The following is a 7,714-nucleotide window of genomic DNA, read 5'->3' as shown; positions in this document are numbered from 1 at the left end:
TGTGTCGATCATTATAGCAACAATAATGATGATGATGATGATGATAATAAAATGGGTCATTGCATTCAAAAAAGAGAAGAAGAACCCAGGCTAGGAGAAAGCCCACTGGATAGAATGCTTTCTGAGAGTATTTTGTACTATGGATAAAGGCAGTCTAAGCAAGTATTGTAGGGGAGGAAGACACGTCCCCCGCAGTGCTCCTTCTGCTGGTCTAGTAATTACATCTATATAAGACAGATTAACACGAAAAGAGGAACCAAATTTAATATATATGTATGCATGGGAACCCCACATACATGGGTGAGTGAGAGGCCCCACCGACATGAGAGGTTCAGGACAGAAAGTTAAAATGAGGTATCGCTGGCATTTTTCAAAATCCTCACCCGAGGATATATGGAATTGATTTGAGAGAGAAAAGGAAAGGGAGAGAGAGAGAAACATTAATGGTGAGAATCATTGATCAACTGCCTCCTGCACACCCCCTGCTGGGGATCGAGCCCGCAATCTGGGCATGTGCCCTATTTGGGAATCGAACCTGGAACTTTTGGTGCTCTGGCCTACGATCTACCACTGAGCCACACTGGCCATATCTATGTGTCTTTCTGAGCTAAGGATGAGGTGAGGTGCCTCAGGGCTTCAAAGGGTCATCGGAGGAGGGCAATAAGAGGAGATGTTCAGTAGTTAGTAGTTTCCCCTTTCATGTAGATAGCGCATTCAAAGTTATTTTCTGGTGATTTCTATGACAGGCGAATTTCTCTTGTGCCCCCAGGGTCTCTGTTGCCTTTAGTTCAAAATAACCTGCATCCACGGAGGCACATCTTGGGGTGGCTCTTCCTGAACCCTACAGTACACATTCAGTAAAATAACCCGATTTATAGATGATGAAACAGACTGAGATGAAAGAGCAGATTGTAAAGCTATCTTATCTTTTATTTTGTTTGTTTTTTTAATATATTTTATTGTTTTTTTTTACAGAGAGGAAGGAAGAGGGATAGAGAGTTAGAAACATCGATGAGAGAGAAACATCCATCAGCTGCCTCCTGCACACCCCCGACCAGGGATATGCCCACAACCAAGGTATATGCCCTTGACCGGAATCGAACCTGGGACCCTTCAGTCCGCAGGCCGACGCTCTATCCACTGAACCAAACCGGTCAGGGCTTATCTTGTATTTTAATTAAGTAATTTTGAAATGGAGACTTAGCCAATAAATTAGAATAAAGATATTTGAATATAGTTAAATCTAATTTCTGGCATGATGGAAAGTGTAGATGTAGCCCCCTCCCCTCACTTCCAAATTGAGATATTTAGAAGATGATAGATATGAAGGAAAAGTCAAAATAAATATAATTGGTTTCCTTTTTTTATTATTCAAAAATATCTGTTGAGCCTGGCTGGCGTGGCTCAGTTGGTTGGTTGTTGTCCCATGCACTGAAAGGTTGCTGGTTCGATTCCTGGTCAGGACACATGCCAGGGTTGCAGCCAGATCCCTGGCAAAGGGGCATACAGAAGTCAGTCGATCAATGTTTCTCTCTCTCCCTCTCCCATCTTCTCTCTCTCTAAACATCAATACAAAAATTTTTTTTTTAAATATATTTTATTGATTTTTTACAGAGAGGAAGGGAGAGAGATAGAGAGTTAGAAACATCGATGAGAGAGGAACATCGATCAGCTGCCTCCTGCACATCTCCCACGGGGGATGGGCCCGCAACCCAGGTACATGCCCTTGACCGGAATCGAACCTGGGACCTTTCAGTCCGCAGGCTGATGCTCTATCCACTGAGCCAAACCGGTTTTGGCATAAACATCAATACAAAAATTTTAAAAATATGTTGAACATTATGTTTCATAAAACTTAAAAGAATCTTTGTACAGTTTATTAAATAAAATTTTGTTTCCTTACTCTCAATGATGATATTTATAATGTAATTTGTTCCTGCTTTTTTTTTTAGTACAGTGTGTAGACAGCTGATGTTTTGGAAAAAACATCATTATTATGGAAAAATTATTTAATTCCAAGCAATCAATTCATTTGTGAATACACAAATAAATTAGGAATATCCAGAATGGTACTCCAAGAGGTGAAGGATTTGGGAGTGTTTATTTCACTCATTCATTCATTCATTCATTCATTCCTCTGTAAGTTCCAGGAGGGCAAAGACTTTGCAGTTTTTTTTTTCATTGCTATATATCCCTTGGCATATAGTAGCAGGGGCGCAGATACGTGATCCCCAAATATGCCACTTTGGCATGTGGATTATTTTGAACTGAAGGCAATCAAGACTCAGCAGACTCAAGAAAGACTCTTCTATCTGCCTTAACTACTAGAAGAATTTAGATGGAGGGCCTGGTCCAGAAAGAGAGCTATTACCAGAGATAACTTTGATCTGCATGCCTTACCCGGATGGCAGGGCAAACATGGAATTGCCAAACATCTGCTCTTCTTCCTGTCCTGTGCAATACCCTCTCCCCTTTGAGGCTCTGGGCCCTTATCCCATTCCTTAACGCAGGGTGGCATTGCAACCTCAATGACCAGCCTTGCCCTTGGCTTTCATGCTTTTAAGGGGCCCCCTCATGTAAGTAAGTAAATTGCCTTTTCTCCTCCTAATCTGTCCCATGTCATTTTAATTATTAGACCAGCTAAAAGAAGGGTGGAGGAAAAGATTTTCCTTCCCAGCAGTACTCAATAAATGTTTGTCAAATTCACTAATCCATTTATTCAACCAGCATTTATTTTTTTATTTTATTTTTTTAATTGCTTAAACAACCAGCATTTATTAATGACCATATAGGCACTGTGCTCGATGCTGCAGAAGCAAACATGAGGGAGTCCTTGTTCTTGTCTTCAAAGAGCTGAAGATACACTAGAAGAAACAAATATTGTATCGTGATAAATTTATGTTCAAATAGAAGCATATTTGTGACTCTGGAATCTGTCCCATTCAAAATGCTTAAACTGACTATAAAGTTGAAAGCACTATTTTTTTTTTTCTGGTGGTTGAATATTTGACTGCTATTAAAGATGCATGGAGTCCAGGTGGCTTGGCTCAGTGGTTGAGTGTCGACCTATGAACCGGGAGGTCACTATTGGACTCCCGGTCAGGGCACATGCCCAGGTTGCAGGCTCCATCCCCAGCATGGATGTACAGGAGCTAGCCTATCAATGATTGGATAAATTAGTTGCTCTGTTTTACTCAGCTGCCAATAGGACCACTCCTCTTTAATTGTCCATTATTTTCAATTCCTATGCAAATATTTCGTTTTAAAGTAAAATCTTGAGATCCTTGATTTATGTGCAGATTACCACGTCACTCAGGTGACTCCATGTACTGAGGTTATATACCTTGAGCAACTGAAGGTGGTGATTCAAGCTTAAAAACACTGTTCTTAAGAACCAAGATGGCAGCGTAGGTACACAGTGGGACTCCCCGCCTCCCGCAACCACAACCAAATTACAACTGAAATACAGAATGACCATCATTCAGCACCGCCTGAAAGGTGGCTGAATGGAAGTCCTACAATTAGAGAAGTAAAAGAAGAAAGTACATCAAGACTAGGATATCTCGGCTGCAGGGGTCCCCTGTGAGGAACAAGGGGTCCCAGCCTCACCCCACACCCCCAGCCCAGGGTCATTGATGAAGGACTGGTGCAGATATGGGGAGGATGCCACATGGTAAGTGTGAGGGATTGCAGAGGTGCAGAGGGAGGAGCATGGGAAGGTCCTAGGAGAAGACCTATTGGTAGCTCATAGCTCAGCACAGGAGACCTACCAGACGCCAGGCCCTGCATAAAGGGCTTTGTATATAGCATCACATTTAAACACATATTATCATACGTAACCTCCTGTGGAACAAAAGAATAACTGAGTCATTGGGTAAGTAACAGGCAAATGGGGAGCAGGCCTGGTTATCTACGTCTGGTGCTCTTGCTTTCAACCACAGGCTACACTGTCTCCCAGTTGGAGATAAGACTCCCATTGGTTTTCAGTGAGCGCTGAAATCACAGGCCTGGTAGACACTTCTCAGGGGAACTGGTGTTGGGCAGGAATGCTGGGAATAACAATGCCAATGGATGCGTTGGTGAAAACACGGGATATTTATATTTTTGGACTTTATTGTCAGATTATTTTTGGTCCCGCTAACTAAATGAAGTGTGGAATTTTTTGGGGGGGCTGAACTGGGGTTATCTGGCCACCAGAAACCCACATCAAAACCAGGACGAATCAAAGTAATTTGAGTTTTCTGGCACTCTTGCTTCAACAATCTAGGATCTAGGGCACTGTTGTAAAATGGTCCTCATTTTCGGTTCCAAGGATTTCTTTTTCATGTGACCAAGTACGATTTTTTTTTTTTTTTTTTTTGTCGAGGAGGATGTGTGGCCGCGTTGCTGATCTTGGAGAACAGGTGATTACTCATCATTGGTGTTTTCTGGAGGGGACAGTGGCACTACACCCCTCCACGTCCCCCCGCCACGTCCCCTCCCCCTCCCCCCGCCCCCCAGACGGGGAAGGTGCCTGATCCGCTAACCGTGCATCCCACAGCGGCGCACAGCGGCGGCCGGAGCACACGCGGGATGGTCGCGCGTCCCCGGCTGAGCAGAGCGGGGCAGCCGGCGAGCCCGGGGAAGGTACGGGCGGGAACCGGGCGCCGACCGCCGTCTAGAAAGAGCCGAGTGTCCCCCGGGCCGGGGAGGCGGCTGCCCCAGGCCCACCCTTTGCAGCGCGTGCTCGGGGCGGGCCGGGGCCCGGGAGCCTGCGACGGGGTGCGCTCCCCATGCACTCGCCGCCCTCCCTCCCCAGGCCCCGGGGACGGTCCTAGCGCCCGGGCCCAGCCGGCGGCGCCGGCACCGCAGCCCCCGGGTACGGCCGCCGCCGCGGGCCCGGACGGCCGCCAGGGGGCGGGAGCGGCGCCGCGAACAATGGCCGCGCCGGGCGCGGCGGGAGGCGGGGAGGCGGGGAGGCGGGGAGGCGGGAGGCGGGGAGGGCCGGCCGGGCGCGCGCGGGGCGGGGGCGCGCGGCGCGGGCCCGGGAGGGCGCGGCGGGAGCGCCGGGGAGGCGGGCGGAGGCTGGGGGCGGGGAGCCCGAGGGGTGGAAGCCGGCGGCGGCGGCGGCGGCGGCCGAGCGGGGTCAGTTCTTTGGAGCGTGTGCCAATGTGGGAGCCGTCCGCCCGGTGTCGCCGGCCAGAAGGTAAATCCCCGGCCGGGGGGCGCCCCGGAGGCCGCGGCTTCCGCCCCGCGGGCGCCGGAGACCGAGGGCGCCGGGGAGTCCCGCAGGTCCGCGGCGCGCGGCGAGCCCCGGGGACCCGGCCCCTCCGCGGCCTCCCCTGCCCCGCGCCTCCCCCTCGGCGGGCTCCTGGCGGGAGGGGGAGGGGAGGAGGCCGGTGGGGGCAGGGGCGCCGGGGAGGGGGCGAATGAATGGGGGGGGGTGCGTGGAGGAGGTGGGACGACACAGGTGTCGGGAGGGGAGGAGCCGGGAGGAGGCTGGGAGGCCGGCACAAGTGGGGCGCGGGGGTGGCGGTCGTGGGGGGCTGGAGCTACCCGGAGGGCGCTGGAAGGTGGGGTGGTGGGGGCCGGTGGGAGCGGCGGGAAGAGGGGCGGCGGGTGCGGCGGTGGAGAGGGAGGGGAGGGAGGGGCGGGGGAGGGGAGGGAGGGTCTGCGGGGAGCCGGCCGGGGGGCGCCGGGGGAGGGCGGGGCGGGGGCTCCGGGGGTGGGAGCTCCTTCTGTAAAATGGGCAAGCGGTGCAGACGTAGCGCGCCGTCACGGGCAGGGAGGTGGGGCCGAGGGGACAAATAGAGCCTGTGACGGGCAAGTTCTGCCGGGGCTCCTGCGAGCCGCCGCCGCGATGCCGGCCGGGCGGACGGGGGCGGTTGGCGGTAGTGACCTTGCCGGGCGAAGGGAGTCGGGCGAAGAGACAAAGATCAGTTACCGAGCGCTCTGCTCTGTGTGTGGGCAGCGCCGCCGGCCCCCCGGGAGAGCCGGGCTGGGGTGGGGGTTCTGCAGAGGCTGCCGGGGGGCCGCGGGGCTGCGAGTCTTGGCGAGGGGGCGGGGGCCGTGGCCTCGGGCTTCTGCACGTCCCTGCACATCTGTGCAGGCGTTTGCATTTGTGATGAACCCTGTTTGCAAAGCCCCCGACGCCCTCGACCCCCAACCCCCCACCCCCACCCCCCGAAAGGTTAAGAACTCCTTGAGCGGGGAGGGACCATTCCATTAGGAGAATGTACGGAAGGATTTTAAAGTGGGTGGTTCCTGCGGGAAGGAGAGAGGATCCTGGAAAGGTAGTTCACTGTGAGCTGAAAACCTTGATTTTGAATGTTTGCTTTCGCGATTTTGGTGCATTTTGGCCAAACAAAACCTTTGCCTTCTCTTCCGATGCATCCTTACGTTTTAAGAAAAACCCTGGTAAACACTTGAAAGCAGAATTGCGATGGGCAGGCAGGATAATAGTAACCTCGTGGGGGAAAAGATTGCAGCATTTCTCCTGGAGGAGAGGTCTTCTCTGCCCTTCCTTGTAAGATGGTTCAAATATACTTTAATTGAGCTGCAGTGGGGGGGAGGGGGGGAGAGGTCATATTTAATAAAACCATCAAAATCAAAACATCCCGCATCTCGATTGTTTCGTCATCCGACAAGTTTTTCAGTTTGTCTGTATTTTCTGCAAACTAGAGAGATCACATGTCCCTGGAATTGTCGATTTGCTGCATTTTGCAGCAGGCCTGTATTACATTTTTGAAGCACTTAGGCCAAACTATGGGGTGTGTATGTTTTTTTCTTTCCCTGCTAGGGTTTCAACTCCAGTCCCCGTTGCCACGTTTCATTGCATGGCAGTGTCGTTTGAAATTTATTCCTGAAAGAACATTAGTTGGTAGGATATGGTGCATATGTCCTCAAAAAAAAATTATTTTTCCTTAAGAACTCTTGCTTTGTATTTGTAAAAATGTTGCTGTATAATCTAAATATGCATGGCTAACTTCAGATAGAATGCCATGTAATTTTAAGTTTTAGCTTTTTATTTGGAAATAATTTCAAGCTTGCAGAAAAGTAGCAAGCATAGTACAAAGAACACTTATGTAACCTTTACTCAGATGCACTTGTTACTGTTTTACAGTTTATCACTTGATCTCTCTATGGCACACACACACAATATCTTTTTCCTGGACCGTGAGGGTAATAAATGTCATACATCACGGCTCTTTATTCCTAAATACACAGCATGAAAAACCATAAACTTGCATATTTTAGCTTCCTTAGCTTACTGGGAATGGAATTCTAGGAAAGAGTGGCTTGGTCTGGTTTTCAGCAAAGGTAAGGATTTAAAAAATACCTAAAATGGTCATCAAACTTTTTATTTTTATTTTAAAATATATCTTTATTGATTTCAGAGAGGGAGAGATAGAAACATCAATGATGAGAGAGAATCATTGATTGGCTGCCTCCTGCACGCCCCCCCCTGGAGATCAAGCCCCAGCCCAGACATGTGCCCTTGACTGGAATTGAACCTGGGACCCTTCAGTCCGCAGGCCGATGTTCTATCCACTGAGCCAAACTGGCTAGGGCGGTCATCATACTTTTTAGTATATAAGCAACACAAAATGAGGTTGAGTGGTTTTCTGGTTTTAGGATCAGGTTCTGGAAGATGTAATAATTGGCCAATATGTTTTGTTTTGTAGCTAATCTCTTTACTCCTATTACTCTGTCTCCTTTTGTGCTGGGTATCTGA

General features: G+C 49.9%; 1 protein-coding gene across 13 annotated transcripts in view; it reads left to right on the top strand.

Moving 5' to 3' along the window:
* The first annotated feature begins 4,533 nt into the window (after window positions 1-4,533).
* Window positions 4,534-7,714, top strand: part of STAU2 (staufen double-stranded RNA binding protein 2) — a 223,369-nt gene continuing 220,188 nt past the window's right edge. For 4 of the 13 annotated variants that reach the window (XM_036338540.1, XM_036338539.1, XM_036338538.1 and 1 more), the window contains exon 1: window positions 5,071-5,185. The gene's annotated coding sequence lies outside the window, so the exon portion shown is untranslated. Of the gene's footprint in view, window positions 4,627-5,044; window positions 5,186-7,714 lie in introns of those variants that run through there. The other 9 variants (XM_036338544.1, XM_036338546.1, XM_036338545.1 and 6 more) reach the window with 6 other exon arrangements.

Source organism: Myotis myotis, unplaced genomic scaffold (genome assembly GCF_014108235.1).
Source record: "Myotis myotis isolate mMyoMyo1 unplaced genomic scaffold, mMyoMyo1.p scaffold_m19_p_16, whole genome shotgun sequence".
In the NCBI taxonomy this organism is placed as follows: domain Eukaryota; kingdom Metazoa; phylum Chordata; class Mammalia; order Chiroptera; family Vespertilionidae; genus Myotis; species Myotis myotis.
The sequence above is the reverse complement of the archived record's forward strand: the minus strand, read 5'-3'. Positions and strand labels throughout refer to the sequence as shown.